Source organism: Manis javanica, chromosome 3 (genome assembly GCF_040802235.1).
Source record: "Manis javanica isolate MJ-LG chromosome 3, MJ_LKY, whole genome shotgun sequence".
Lineage (NCBI taxonomy): Eukaryota > Metazoa > Chordata > Mammalia > Pholidota > Manidae > Manis > Manis javanica.
In genome coordinates this window covers 67696428-67710086 of record NC_133158.1, presented here as the reverse complement: position 1 = coordinate 67710086, position 13659 = coordinate 67696428, and the positions used below count along the sequence as shown (strand labels likewise).

Sequence of the window (13659 nt, the reverse complement as noted above, 5' to 3'; positions counted from 1 at the left end):
ACAAGACTTGAACAAAAGACTTGAACTTCACAAAGGATGAATGTTTGAAATAGAACACATGGGTAGTAGCCCAGGGGTGGGGTGGGGTGCCAAAGGATGGGAAGGACAAACAGGGAAAGACCACAGAGTGAGCACTAGAATCTGGATGTGAGGTTTGGGGGAGTGGAGAGAGAAGGTGGTTCAAGGCACAGAACAGATGCCATTTAGAAAGTGTTAAAAATAAAAAATTTAACCAAATAAACTTAAAGATCTAATTTGCTTTATTCAAGGATTCATGAATCAGCAACATCCCATCTAACAAATAGAAGGGTGCTCCAAAGAGCTGTACAAAATGGAAGGCTTTTATAGGCAGAAGCAGGGTGGGACAAGGTTTTTAGCAAAAGAAAAGAAGGGATTGTTTCAGGCAGTTCACACTCCCTGAGAGGAAAAGAGCAGGGGGTCTTGTCATGCAGATGACCTCACTAGTACTGACAGGGAAATTTCATTCCTGCATGTGGCTGAGATGGCAGTTAGGTTGGGTATTAAGTCTTGGTAGGTCTTAGCAAAAGTGACGCCATTTGGGCATTTGGTTTCTTTTGAACAGAAGAGTAATACAGATTACTCAGTTTGTCCAATGGTTTACTGGAATTGTTAACACAGCAAGGCCTTGTTAGTGGCCAACATTGTTGTAGGGGTTGATGAGATGGTTGATGAGATGTACCAACTTTAAACTGGCTCTATCAGGTAGGCAGACTTCTTAAACAGATGGCAAAAGTAACTAAATTTTACAAGAAAATTGTTTAGCTTTCATGAAGTGCTCATAACAAGACCCATTAAGAACATGAGAAGATGAGAAGATAAGCCATATGAAAAGATATTTGTAACTCATGTACCCAACAAAGGATTTAGATAAAAAGCATTTGAAGAAATCATAGATGTCAGTAATAAAAAGACAGCCAAACAACATTAATAAAGTATTAAGGAGAAGAGGCAAGTGACAAAAGACTTGAACTTCACAAAGAAGATATCCCAATAGCTAATAAACAAATGAGAAGAAGCTTACTCATCAAGGAAATGCAAATTAAAAACCACTCCTTGGCCTCATAATGGGGGAAAAAGTGTTTGCAAAGATGTGAAACATCTGGAATTCTCACACTTCTTGGGAGTGGATATTGGTACAAACACTTTGGAAATGGTTTGGAAAGCATTTGGTATAGCTGTACAAAACCAATTCTTATAAACCCCCATATTCTACTCCTTCATGAACAAGAATAGTCATGGCAGCATTGTTCACAAAACCCACAAACTGAAAACTGTCTATCTTTCCATTAACAATAGAATGAATAAGCAAATAGTGACACATCTATAGACTGGTATATTATTCAGCAACCAAAAAAACCCAGACAACTGCTAACATAGCAACATAGAAATACAATACATAAACACACTAATGAGAGAAAGAAGCCCAACACAAGAGCACAATCTCATTCACGTGAATCTGGAATGTTATGACCACTGTAGGCAAGATAGTGGTTATCCTTAGGGGAGGGCAGGGGGCTGGGAGAGATATAAGGTGGCTGCCAGACTGATCTTCATGTTCTATTTCTTGGTTTTATGAAGATTACAAAATTTCATTTTTTAAAACCTAAGCGACTTGTCCATTAATGAATTTTGTATTTTTCAGAATGTGTTTGAATAAAATTGCTTACTTATAAGCGAAACAGAACCTGCCCCCTTCTCACACATAACCCCTGAAAAAGAACTGTATCTCCTGACTTGTGAGGTGTGGCCCCATGGGTGCAGGCCGGCTTTGCCAGATGACCTGGAACTCCGCAGCTTTTCTGGGAGGGAACACATCACCCCCTCCACGAGGCCTGGGCATCGACAGGAAGACCTAGAGGGCAATGAAGAGTTGATCAGGAGCAACTCTGTGGGAAACTGAACTAATGAATGACTTAAACACCTTGAGCCCAGGTATGCTCAGGGCCCAAGAGAGGTAGGGTGCTGTGACCCACAGAGGGAGGACTCGCACAGCAGGGCACAGGGGAAAGCCTCAGGGAAGGCGAAGAGACCTCATCAGGGCCTTGCACTTCCCAGTGAGGCAGGTACTGCTGTTGTGAGAAGAAAACTGAGGCATGGACAGAGGAAGTGTGTCGCTCCACTCACTGGCCGTGATGTGGCAACATCAGAATCCAGGATTCGAACTTCGGGGAGCCTGGCTCCAGAGCTTGAAAACTTGCCTCTGTGCCAGGCAATCTCTTGCGGGATGCCTGAAATCCAGCAGGCCTGGACAGCAGACATGCAATGGAAGCCACATAGGTGATTTGAAATTTTCTAGTAGCCACATAGGAAAAGTAAGAAGAAAGAGGTGAATTAATTTTAATATTGTACTTTCCTTAAACTGATATATCCAAAATATTTTCACTTTCACATATAATAAATATAAAAATAAGTATTAATGATATAGTTCCATATTTTTTCACACTCAGTCTTAGACATCCTGTGTGTATTTTACACTTCCTGTACATCTCCATTTCAAGAACACATGTGGCTAGTGATCACTGATTTGGACAGTGCAGGTCCTGAGAGCTGGAGAGGACAGAGGGGGACTATCCAGGTGACAGACATGATGTGTGCAAAGGCTCAAGGATAGGTGAGTCTGGGCATTCGGGGCATCTTTGCATGAACTGCCTGAATCCGAGCATTCTGGCAGCTGCTCCCAGGGAAAGTTGCTCTGCCACCTGGCACACCCCTTTCTGCCTCTAGTGATCAGAGACGAAGCGAAAGCGCATGTCCAGAACAGCCTCTCCCAGAATCCCACGCACTCAGGCTTTCAGATCCCTAATCAGTATGAGTCACTATGAGACCCCCAGTAGCCATGGCCTGTAAGCTTCATAGCCCAAGGCCAGGCCTGGCCCCTCACCTCCTGACACTGTCCCTTCCTCCCCTCAGGCATGCCCTCTGCCTGCTCATTCATCACCATCCTCTCCCCTCCCATTCACGTCCCCTCTTCCTCATTTCTGACTTCCCAACTTGAGGGCTGCCACTCTGCCTCCTTGCCTCCTACCCTCTGTCTCCCCAAGCCTCATCCGCCATTTGCTGAGGACCCTGTTGCAGCCTCCTCACGTACTCTGTGAAGAGCCCTCTCTAACCAGCAACCACAGGTTGGGCCACACAGTCCTGTATGGGTGGCCCCTTGCAGCTTTGTCCAGTCTGTTTCATTACCAGTTTGCTCCCCCGTCAGAGCTGTATCTTCTGGTGGTATCAGATAGACAGTGGGTGACTTATAAATTAGTGTTGTGAGAATAAAACCTTCAAGGGTTGAAATAAATTAACTTCTCTTGCCAACCTGACTCTGAAAACAGGACAAATAAAGTAACAGCATTTTATAGTCATTGAGCATTTTCCAAATAACATCTTGCCGAATCATACCCCAAAGTATGTCTGATTACAAAATTCATATGAATTAATTCTCTATCTGTATAAAAAAACAATGATATGCAGTAATGTGAGCTATTCCCATATTGAACTCATTTAGAAATTATGGAATTCATATTTCAGGATGCCCTGGCAAGAATGGAGTGAGAGATGTCCTTTATAGACAAGCACACCATAGAGGGGTGGGAATGTCCTAAACAATGTCAAGTGTTAGGATCAGCCACCACCAGAGATACGTGAAATACAAATAAATAATTTTCTCTAAAGGTTAGCAGTAGTGCCCTATTCCTATGTAACCCTAAGAAAAATTAAAATGATTTTATGATCATCCCTGACTATATAGTCCTTGCTTTGAGGTTTTCATCTGACAAAATCAGAGAAAGTCCTCTGATTCTTGGAAACGATGGCTGCTTCTACAGAGGATGCTGGTGTCTGCCAGGACAGGACCATCCCAGCAGGTGGGCTGTAACCACATGACTGAACCTCCACGCTGGGGACCTGGGTCAAGCACTAGTTCCACTGATAATTTGCAGAGTCATAACCTCTCTAAACTACTTCTCTTTTCATCTGTAAAATGTGAGGAAACAAAATTACATTTTAAGATTGAAGTGAAACCCTGGGTGGAACCCATTCTGGGGCAGGGCTGTGCTCTGGAGAGAGCCTGGGAGAGAGGATGAGGATGACCTTGCCTTCCTGGGTCCCCCCCACCCGCCCAGATGGGGAGGAGCTTTGCATCTACCTGCAGGAAGGGCATTATGGGGAGAAATACGAACCCCAGGAGAAGAGCGCAGGTCAGGCCCCCCACAGATCACAGCACCCAGTCATCCCCACTCCAGGAAAGGCTTTCTCTTATTTTGTCTGGTTTTGTTTTACGCATTTTTCTTCTTCCCTGGCTCTTAGTTGTCCCTACCAAGATACCCTACTGGGTAATATGTATTTGGATGTATGTACATTAATACATCTGAAATTTTATGTCTAAAATGGAAGCTTAAATGAAATTTTATGTATCCCTATACATGTTAAATATGTATGCATATATACAGTGTGTGTGTGTGTGTGTGTGTGTGTGTGTGTGTGTGTGTGTGTGTGCAAAGTGGACTGTGGAATTCATTTTTTTAACTTACTTTTTCACTCAGGTCTATGCTTTTAAGATTTGTCCGTGTGCCCAATGAGCTATATTCCACATTCACCTATTCCTTCCCTGGTGATGGACACAAAGGTGGACCATAAAGCATAATAGCTGGGAGTGCTCTGCAGCCAGACTGCCTGGCATCATTCCCATTTACCAACTGCTAACTCAACCTCCCCATACCTTGAGGTTCTCATTTCTAAAACAGAAGTAGTAATTATGTTTACTTAAGGTACAGTACCAGGAACTTGTAAAGTACTGAGCACGCGTGTTAGCCATCATTCATCCACTATGTGTTAGCTATCATTTTTATCATCGTCATTAATATTCCCATGCCCGGTGATGCACCGAACACCCCTGCACAAATCCTTTAATGGCCCTGTGCCTGGGGTGTAGACTCCAGTGAGGAGGGCGTGGGTGCACTTATTTTCACTGAGTACTGCCAAATTGCTCTCCAGAATGACTGCCCCAGTCTACATTCCCACCATCAGTTCCTGAGGGCTCCAGGATAAGTTTTGTTAGCCAGTAAGAGCACAGATTTTATCAAGTCTCCCCTCCAGTTGCACTGACATCATTTGTCTGGGAGACTCTGTCCAAGTTGGGTGGAGAAACAGTTCTACAGCATGTGGTCAGTTTAGGAGTCTGCTGTTCTGCGTTCCTGAGCCCTAAGTCCTATAGTGTTTATCAAATAGGGGGCTCACAACCTTGGTGGGGGGTGGGCACCACAAACACCTGGAGGGGGAAGGGGAGTTCACAGGGCTTCCCCAGAGGATTCTGACCCGCACACACTGGAGAACATGCACCTTCCACACCCTAACCCTAAATAAGACTCCCTGCCTCTGGGAGCCACTGCTGCTGACAGATGGATGCACAGTTGTGGAAAACCACTGGGGGAAGGGTAGGCCTGAAGTGGCCCAGGAGGTTGCTAGCAGCTACTGATGCAAGCTATGGAACGAGAAGTCCCCGTGTCCAGAAAGCGCTTCTGTTGCGAAAGGTCTCTGTATAGCCCAGATAATACCAGAAATGTCACTCCTTAATTCAGTCTTTTGAATGAAGCCCATAATTCCTCTGGAAGACTGTGCAACTATCAACACGTTCCCTGGACTCTACTGCCTGCAATACTTTTTAGTACCACAGGTGTAAGCCTCTAAGCTTAGTCCCTGAGGAACTTGGGTGTTTGATAGTCAAAGTATGATAAATGTTTGAAAAGTCTGGGAGACATGTGTTTCAGGCTTCCCAGGTGGAGTGAGTACAGCTCCAGAGAAGATTCTGAGGCCTGCTTAGGGTGTCACTTGCATCCAGCCTGGCACCCATGTTATCATAAACATGCTAAATCATGCATGTAATAACTGCCAGTAATCCCAGATCTAGGTCTGGAATTCAGTAGCCTCCAAAATATCCCTTTTTATGGCAAGTCAGTAAAATTTTGTTTCCTCTGTGCCTTGTTCATAAGAGTTCATTCAACTTCAGAAGCAGAAACCAGGTAATTCATCCAGGGCTTCACCCCCTGGTGAGCTGTTTCTTCCCTGGGGGTTTCTTCCTCCTTCCAAAGAGAAAACTCTGGCTACCAACTCCATGGAAGCTGTTAGAAAGTGGACCTGGCTCTTGATCAGGTGAAGGTTTATAGTCCTCAGGGGTGAGAGACGCAGAGAAAGGAGCTCCGAAGCAGGTCATGGGCGAAGAGCTTCCTGCTTTGTGAAGTAATGATCAGGTGGTACAACTGGCTGAGGCTCTCACACTGGCAGCGTTTGCCAAGGTATTCCCATTTTTGGATGCTCGAGAAGATGGAAAAAGATTTCAGTCAGCATAGTAATAGGTAACTTTTTATATACTGGGGGTATTTTTTAAAATAATTTTTTGATTTTATATGGAGGTACAACACCTTGACAAGTGTGGACTCATGTAACCATCACCCAGATCCAGATATCTTTCTTACTACTTTTTACTCTTAAGTAATTTTTTTTTAATGTGTCAATAAGCTGACATCTGGTAGGTTCTTAGTAAATACTTGTTGCATTAGTGACTAGTCAGTGCAGAGTGGGGCTCCCTTTTCCAGATGTCACTCAGGCTGAGACCACCCTCACCTTCCCACATGATCTCTTGATTCTGTAAGGTACGTGTTGGTTCAAATAAAAAACAGACTGGAATATGACATAAAAATCCTAGCTGGACCTCGCTGGAGATTGGTCTGATCCCAGCAAAAGACTTAGTGTGAGGATGGCAGGATGGGGGTCATCAGCTGGCTGAAGAAGAAGAGGCCCAGGTCCTGTGAAGTCCATTGTCAGGAAGTAGATCAGCCTGAGGAACGAAGATGTTTGCAATAAACCCTTGGAAGGCAAGGACTGATACAAAGGCAAGGGTGAGTTACATGGGGAGCATCCGCTGGAAGAGCCGGGTTGGAAGCTGACCCTGGATTTGGGTGCAGAGGGAGAGGCAGGCAGGCTCCAGGTGTAGGGGAGCGAAGGAGGCTGTGAGGGGTGAACGGCAGGGAACAAAAGTGGTTCAGGCTTGAGAGCTGGGCCTGGAGTTCACAGAGGGAGGTTTTGTTAGTTTCCCCTCATTCACATTTTCTCCCTTTACAACATACTCCATCCTCATCCCTGCCCTCCACTCCCAGATAGGGAGAGTAGGGCTGAAGCTAGACCTTATTACATCAGCGGAGGGAATGCATTTTTCAGGGTACCATCTCCCCAGTTGGGTACTGATGAGTGCCCCTGTAAAGGAGAAAATTAAGGCAATCTTACCTAGCCATCTGGGTCTTGGCCCCAGGTCCTTTGGCCTCTAGTCTTTCCCTGACTTTGACTCTCCGTTCTGGCAAGTCAGCCTAACCGTAGCTCAGGAACATTTATTGAACTCCTGCTATAAACCAGGAACTCGGGTCTTTGCAGGAGACACGGTTATGAATAACTCACTGCTTCCAGCCTCCTGGAGAATACAGACTAGTGAGAGATAAGATCCAGGAAATAGAAGTTGCAGTAAACTGTGATAAATACTGGCATGGGGAAATAGAAGCATGTAGGAGGGCAGCTAACCCAAGCTGAGAGAGGGTGGAGCCGCAAAGACTTCCTAGAGGAAGTGAACCACTAAGCCTTCAAGCAAAGGACAAGTAAAAGTGGATGTGGGTGTGGGTGGGGCAGCTGGAGGAAGAAAGAGCAAATCAATGTCCCAGAGATTAAATAAAACAGGACAGGCGTTAAGGATCTGGACATAATTTAATATGGCTGAAGCCGCAGAGGATCGTATAGCAAGCCTAAGAGATGTGACTCAAGTAGTAAGTAGAAGCCAGATAATGACTGGCCTTACAAATAGGACTATCGTATATGTTTATTGTCCAGATTGAGGGTTCCACACTTATAAGCTGGGAATGTTTTGGCAAACCAATTCACGTTATTTATAAACCAAGTTAAGAGACTTGGTTCCAACTGAATCTGGGTCTCTGTCTCTCTGTATGAGCTTTACCTCAGTGGCCTGCTTGAGACATAAGCCCCTCCTGTATGAAGGTCCAAACTTTCTCTTGCTGACCTTCTCCCAGAAGGAGACCTGCTTTTCTGTATATCTGGATCAGCAGGTTGCCCTCTTTTCTGGAAAAGCCAAAAATATGCTCAGTCTCAAAGACGAGTGTCCTAATCCTCCTTCTGCAAGATTAATTGGCCTTCTACAGATGTGCCTGGAAATAATTCTGTATTTTGCATCTCTAGTCAATCTTATCCCAGAACAATTACCCAGGGGTTCCAGAAGAGATGATACCTAGAATCTGCAGAAACCTACTTATCTGTGTCATATACCTCTTAATAAAACAAATCTACTTTTCACACTAGGTTTACTTCATTTTTTACCAACACCTATCTATGCACTGGGTTAGCATCAGAAGATTAGAGTTCACATCTAGACTGCCCATTTAGACAAGCTACTTGACTTTCATGAGGAAAATTTCCCATTTGCAAAATAAAGAAAATAGAATGAGCTTCACTGAGTTATTAGGGGTAAATGAGAGAACACAGGTGATAGAATTGAACATGGTGTCTGATTTGTGGTAAATACTCAGTCTAGCTTTTTTTTCCCCCCTGAGAACTTCAGTTTAGCAGCAGCCATGAGGAAATACTACAGAAGCAAACTGCCTTGAACGAGTAACAGCATTCTCTAGGTTCAGAGGTGCATGAGCAATATTCACATTCCTTGAACTTAACCCTTCTTGCTCTGACCTTGCGCTTCATAGTGGCAGAGGGGAACCTCACTCTTATATTCCTTCTATGTGTGCCAACAAGCACTGCTACACCCATCCAAGGCATTCTATACCCTCAGATGTTCCATTCCTTGCCTGCTTGTCTTGGGGGCCAAGGTCACCACACTGGATAAAAGGAGCATCAGTGACCCTGGGACACCTCCTCACAAGGACCATGTACCAGCCATTTACATAAACTGACCCTGTTTCCACTTCTACAGAATATAGGCAGGATTTTCACCTACATGAAACCTCTAATTTGATTCTAATATTATTTCTTAGGGGCCAGAAGTATATACTTACTTACTTCCATGCCAGGCACCTCTAGAATGCTAGAAAACGGTAAGCCCACTTCAGGATCTCCTGCTATAGCTGGTTCTCAAGCCCCACTGGTCACTGATGGTCATCTGAGACAGCTGTATTTAGTACCTTGTAGTTTTTGTACATATGAGTCCAGGAACATATGAACTTGTGTACATATGTGTTGTACTTAATGCCTTAGGCTTATCTTTTCCAGATTTCATAATACATTTGCTCCCAGAGAGCTAAACCACAAACAGTAACTGGATTTTTACCTTGTTTTCCAGAAAAAAAAAATCTGTAATTGCTTCCCTAAGAGCCCTGAGTTGCCTACCTACGAACTCCTGTCACATAGCTGAAAGGGTGTATGTGATGCCCACTCTCTGTCTGCATGCCTGGCTAGGAAACTTCCCTCCTGACTCACAGGGGCTCACAGTCACTCTGTGGACCTTAGAACTGGTTTGGGTCTATGATAATTGTGGCCTGAATCTCCTACCTTCAGAAGACTCAAGACTCAACTTGTAGGTGTAAACTCTAATGACTTGGCCTTGTCTTGGAGTTCCAACACCCAGGCTTTGTTATATCCTGAAGAACAACCTGATCCACTATCTTCCCTGATCTCATCAGCCTGCAGCCACAGTCATAACTAAAATCAGCTCTTCTTGTTGGCTGTGGGTTACGGGCCTTGGTACAATAGTATCGCAGCAGTAGGAGGCTCATAGCTGGATCTCACTATAGCAGGTCTCCTGGGAATAACGTCCCCTGTGCCAGGCTTTCTCCTAAAAACCGCAAATAAAGTCTCCAGGACAGAGTTCTAGAGTCAAACACCAGGACTCTCATTCCGAAGGTGTAGAATATCAGGTCCATGAGGTGGGAAACACATTTGTCTTATTCACTGTCATTTCTCAATGTCTAACCCAGGGCTTAGAACTTGGTCTTTGCTCAGTAATACTTGTATGCACGAATAAAAAGAATATCTAAAAGACCTATAGGTTTGGAAAAGAAAATATAAAATGCTAAATATAACAAAGGGATTTAGTTTCTTCTATTTCAAGGAGAAAAAAATTTAAGAGGAATTAAATATTAAAACAGTTGGAGGACCTTATCAGAGATGAATTTTAAGAGGAAGTATAACAAGTTGTTTATGGTATAAACAATTTGTTCAGACTACCTGGGTTCAAGTCTTGGCTCTGGTGTTTACTAGCCATGTCTATGTGGCAAGTTAGTTAGTCTCTCAGGCCTCAATTTTCTTATTTGCAAAATGGGAATAATACCTGACTTAAAAACTGTTGTGGAAATCGCCTGAGATGCTACATGAAACTGACATAGCACCCTGGCTACAGTCAGCTGTCATCATCATAAGCTTTTTATTATAAGTAGTACACTATTAGAATGATCCCCTATGCAAACACTGATTGTTTATTGATGGCTTCCTAGAGGGCTGTGTGGAAAAGTGTGTCCACCAAGCAACTAGGCTTGGGAGGAAAAAAGTATTATGTCTGTCCTAGATGCTACATGAAGGGGAAGTGGAGCACATGCCATGTATTTGCAATTCCTGGCCTGGACTATAAATTTCTTAAAAATAGGGGCTGTGACAGGGCATAAATATGCAAAGAAGTAAATAACTAACCCTTTCAGACAATAAGGCTTCTCTCTCACTTACCAACTTTACATTTCCCTGTATGGCCCTGGAAGATGACTGGTTAGCCAGAGATGGGTAAGATTCCTCAAGGGAGGAACAACCTAAGACAGGCACAGTCGCAGGGGGGTCATCAGGTGAGAAATTGGGGATCAACAGAGGTGAGGCTTAGAATCTCCCCCCACCCCGTTCTGAGAGAAATCTTCTGCATCGTGGATGTTTTATTGCCCTTGTCTAGCTTGGATTAACACATAGTCTATAGGCACACACCTGATCATCTACATTTGCTCTCTTACAACACTAAACTATGTTTTCTACCTTTATCTTGCATCTACCTACAACTTCAGCATTTTATTAAAAATAATAATAATAGAGAAATGTGGTGTCCACATATAAATCAAGTATAAAAATCAAACGAATATTTGTATTTGAACTGACTGTTTATAGTTCATAATGCATGATCAAAACCGAAAGTTTCTGTGATGACTGCCCTTGTACTATTCACCATGTAACTTATTCACTATGTAAGAATTTGTTCTCCATGTAAGAACTTGTTTGTTATGCTTCAGAAGATTGGAGACTGATGAAAATTAGGCCTGGGGTAGATTAATGATTATACATTGAACATTGAGTCCCCTATACAGAATTTTTTTGTTGTTAACAACCATTTGATCAATAAATAGGAGAGATGCCCTCACAAAAAAAAAAGTACACACTTCCAATTGTAAAATAAATAAGTAACCAGGATGTAATGTATAGCATAAGGAATATGGTCAAAATATTGTAATAACTTGGTATGGTGATAGCTGGTACCTAGAATTATCATGTATATAAATGTTCAATCACTGTGTTGTACATCTGAAACTAATGTAATACTGTGTGTCAACTACCCTTCAATAAAAAATAATTATCTAAAAAAAATAGGGGCTGTGCTTATTCACCTCTATATTCCCAACTGACAAAGTATTTGACACATAGTAGTTCTAGCAATAAAACTTGTTCAAGTGTACAGTCTTCACGGGCTGGCTAATCGCTTTTCTCTGCTATAATTCTATATGATGGATCATTGCACTGGTAGTGTTATAGTCCCAGAGTAAATATTGGAGCAAACTCTGGTCTCCATCAGGTAACAGTTGTATATTAAGAATGAATACACAAGCTCTGACAAAAATGTTCCACATTCCATGAATTCAGTACATTCCAAGAGGGATTGATGCTATACCAGGATTCCCCCACACAGCACCACATGTGCACACTGTTGATTTATGTGACTTCTCTCTTCAGAAGTCTTTTTTTCAGCTCCACTTGAAACTTATGCAAAAATTCTTTGAGAGTTTTGCAGTCTCGTAGCAATAATCTGGCAATGACTCAACTACATTTCACAATTAAATACTGTGAAAAGCAACACCCAAAGCTCGCCAATGAATTCCTCAATTGTCTTCTCTATGACCTATTGAAATAACAATGGCTTTTCTACCATCAACACGTAGATGATTGAAAACCCAGAAAGCAGTCCAATTAAAAAAAAAATTGTCCAGCACCAGAATAATTGAGCAGAAATTCAATCACTCTAATTGAAGTTTGGTTTTTACCTCTAAACACAAATTCCAGACTACTTTAAAACATACAAGTATTCCTAACTTACTAATAGAGTTATAGCAGGAGAATATTCCTAATAAACCCTAGGAAAGAGAAACAGTGTATTTAGAAATGAGATGGTGTTCAATAAGTAGAGGACAAAATATATTGGGGTAACACAATGGCTTTGGATTTATAGGAGAATTGTTCTTGATCTTCTCAAAGAATGGATTACCAACCAGTAATCTGGGCTACTCAGTTTAGGATTCAGCAGGGGAAGCTGGTGGCTTATTCAGGAGAGAGCAGTAGGGAAATCTAGAAATCTAGCTCAAGACTTAATATGACTGCTGTGTAGGACAGGCATAGGATGCAAGATGAGAGCTGGCCCAGTTGAAATTGACAAAAGGAGATAGGATATAATGGGTAAGGGATGGATATCCATGCAAAAGGTCAGCAACACTTAGTCTTGGAACCAAGTATCACAGCACCATCTTCTTAGGAAAAGAAACTGTACTCAGAAGACAAAAATTTTAGATCAGAGGAATGTGTGGAAGCATAAAATGAGCATGAATTTAGTGGTTGGAAATTCTTAAGGTCCATCTCTATTACACACTAGCATATCTTTCTTAAAAAACTATGTAAATTCATGAATGTTTAGATAAGAGAAATGTTGATAGAAACGAATCAAACTCTAAAACTGCTGGTGAAAGCAGATTTTTTTCCTAATCCTGTTTAGTATGATTTCCTCAAAAATCTGGAGCAAATAACACATAAATTCTAGCTTCAAAGGACAGAGAATCCTTACTCTTTGAGAGATAGAGGAACTCTAAATCAAAAAACCCTTCATGGCTTTTACCTAGACCCAGAGGAAGTGTGAGGAACTCCAACTATGAGAAAGGCCATCCTGACTTTTTCAAGAACCAGAGCCATGCTAGTATTAAGTCAGATGAGGCGACAGCATAAAAGGGTTGGACCCTGGACATCCTATTTAAAATTGTCAATGCCCTGCCCTGGAACTTCCAGTCCTCTTTGCTTTGATCTGATTGTTTTGTGTCATAGCACTTACCTTCTCCTAAAACACTGTTTGCTTTTTATTGTCTATTTCTCCTCACCAGAATGAAAGCTCTACTCGGTGTAAGATAAATATTAGCTGAAATAAGCAGGTGAAGAGAGGCAACAAAGGGCCAGTTAGTTTATTTGAGTGCAACTCCTGGGTGATGTTCTGCGGTCTGGGTATTACAGGCCAGGGAAGTCACACCTGGTCAGGGAGGTGGAGGCTTATAAGGGATTAGTAGGGGAGGAGTGGGCAAGCTATCCTAGGGGGTGTGGAGAGATATAATTGGCTAAAGGTGACATAATAGACAACTAGAGACT

At 42.6% G+C, this 13659-nt stretch overlaps 1 long non-coding RNA gene across 1 annotated transcript; it reads right to left on the bottom strand.

Moving 5' to 3' along the window:
• Positions 1-340: 340 nt before the first annotated feature.
• LOC140848395 (uncharacterized) lies at positions 341-7569 on the bottom strand. Its single transcript, XR_012129209.1, has 3 exons — positions 7291-7569; positions 2146-6844; positions 341-1873 (listed from the first exon to the last, which is right to left on the bottom strand). It is a non-coding gene; the product is annotated as an uncharacterized lncRNA (long non-coding RNA).
• Between the last annotated feature and the right edge of the window lie 6090 nt (positions 7570-13659).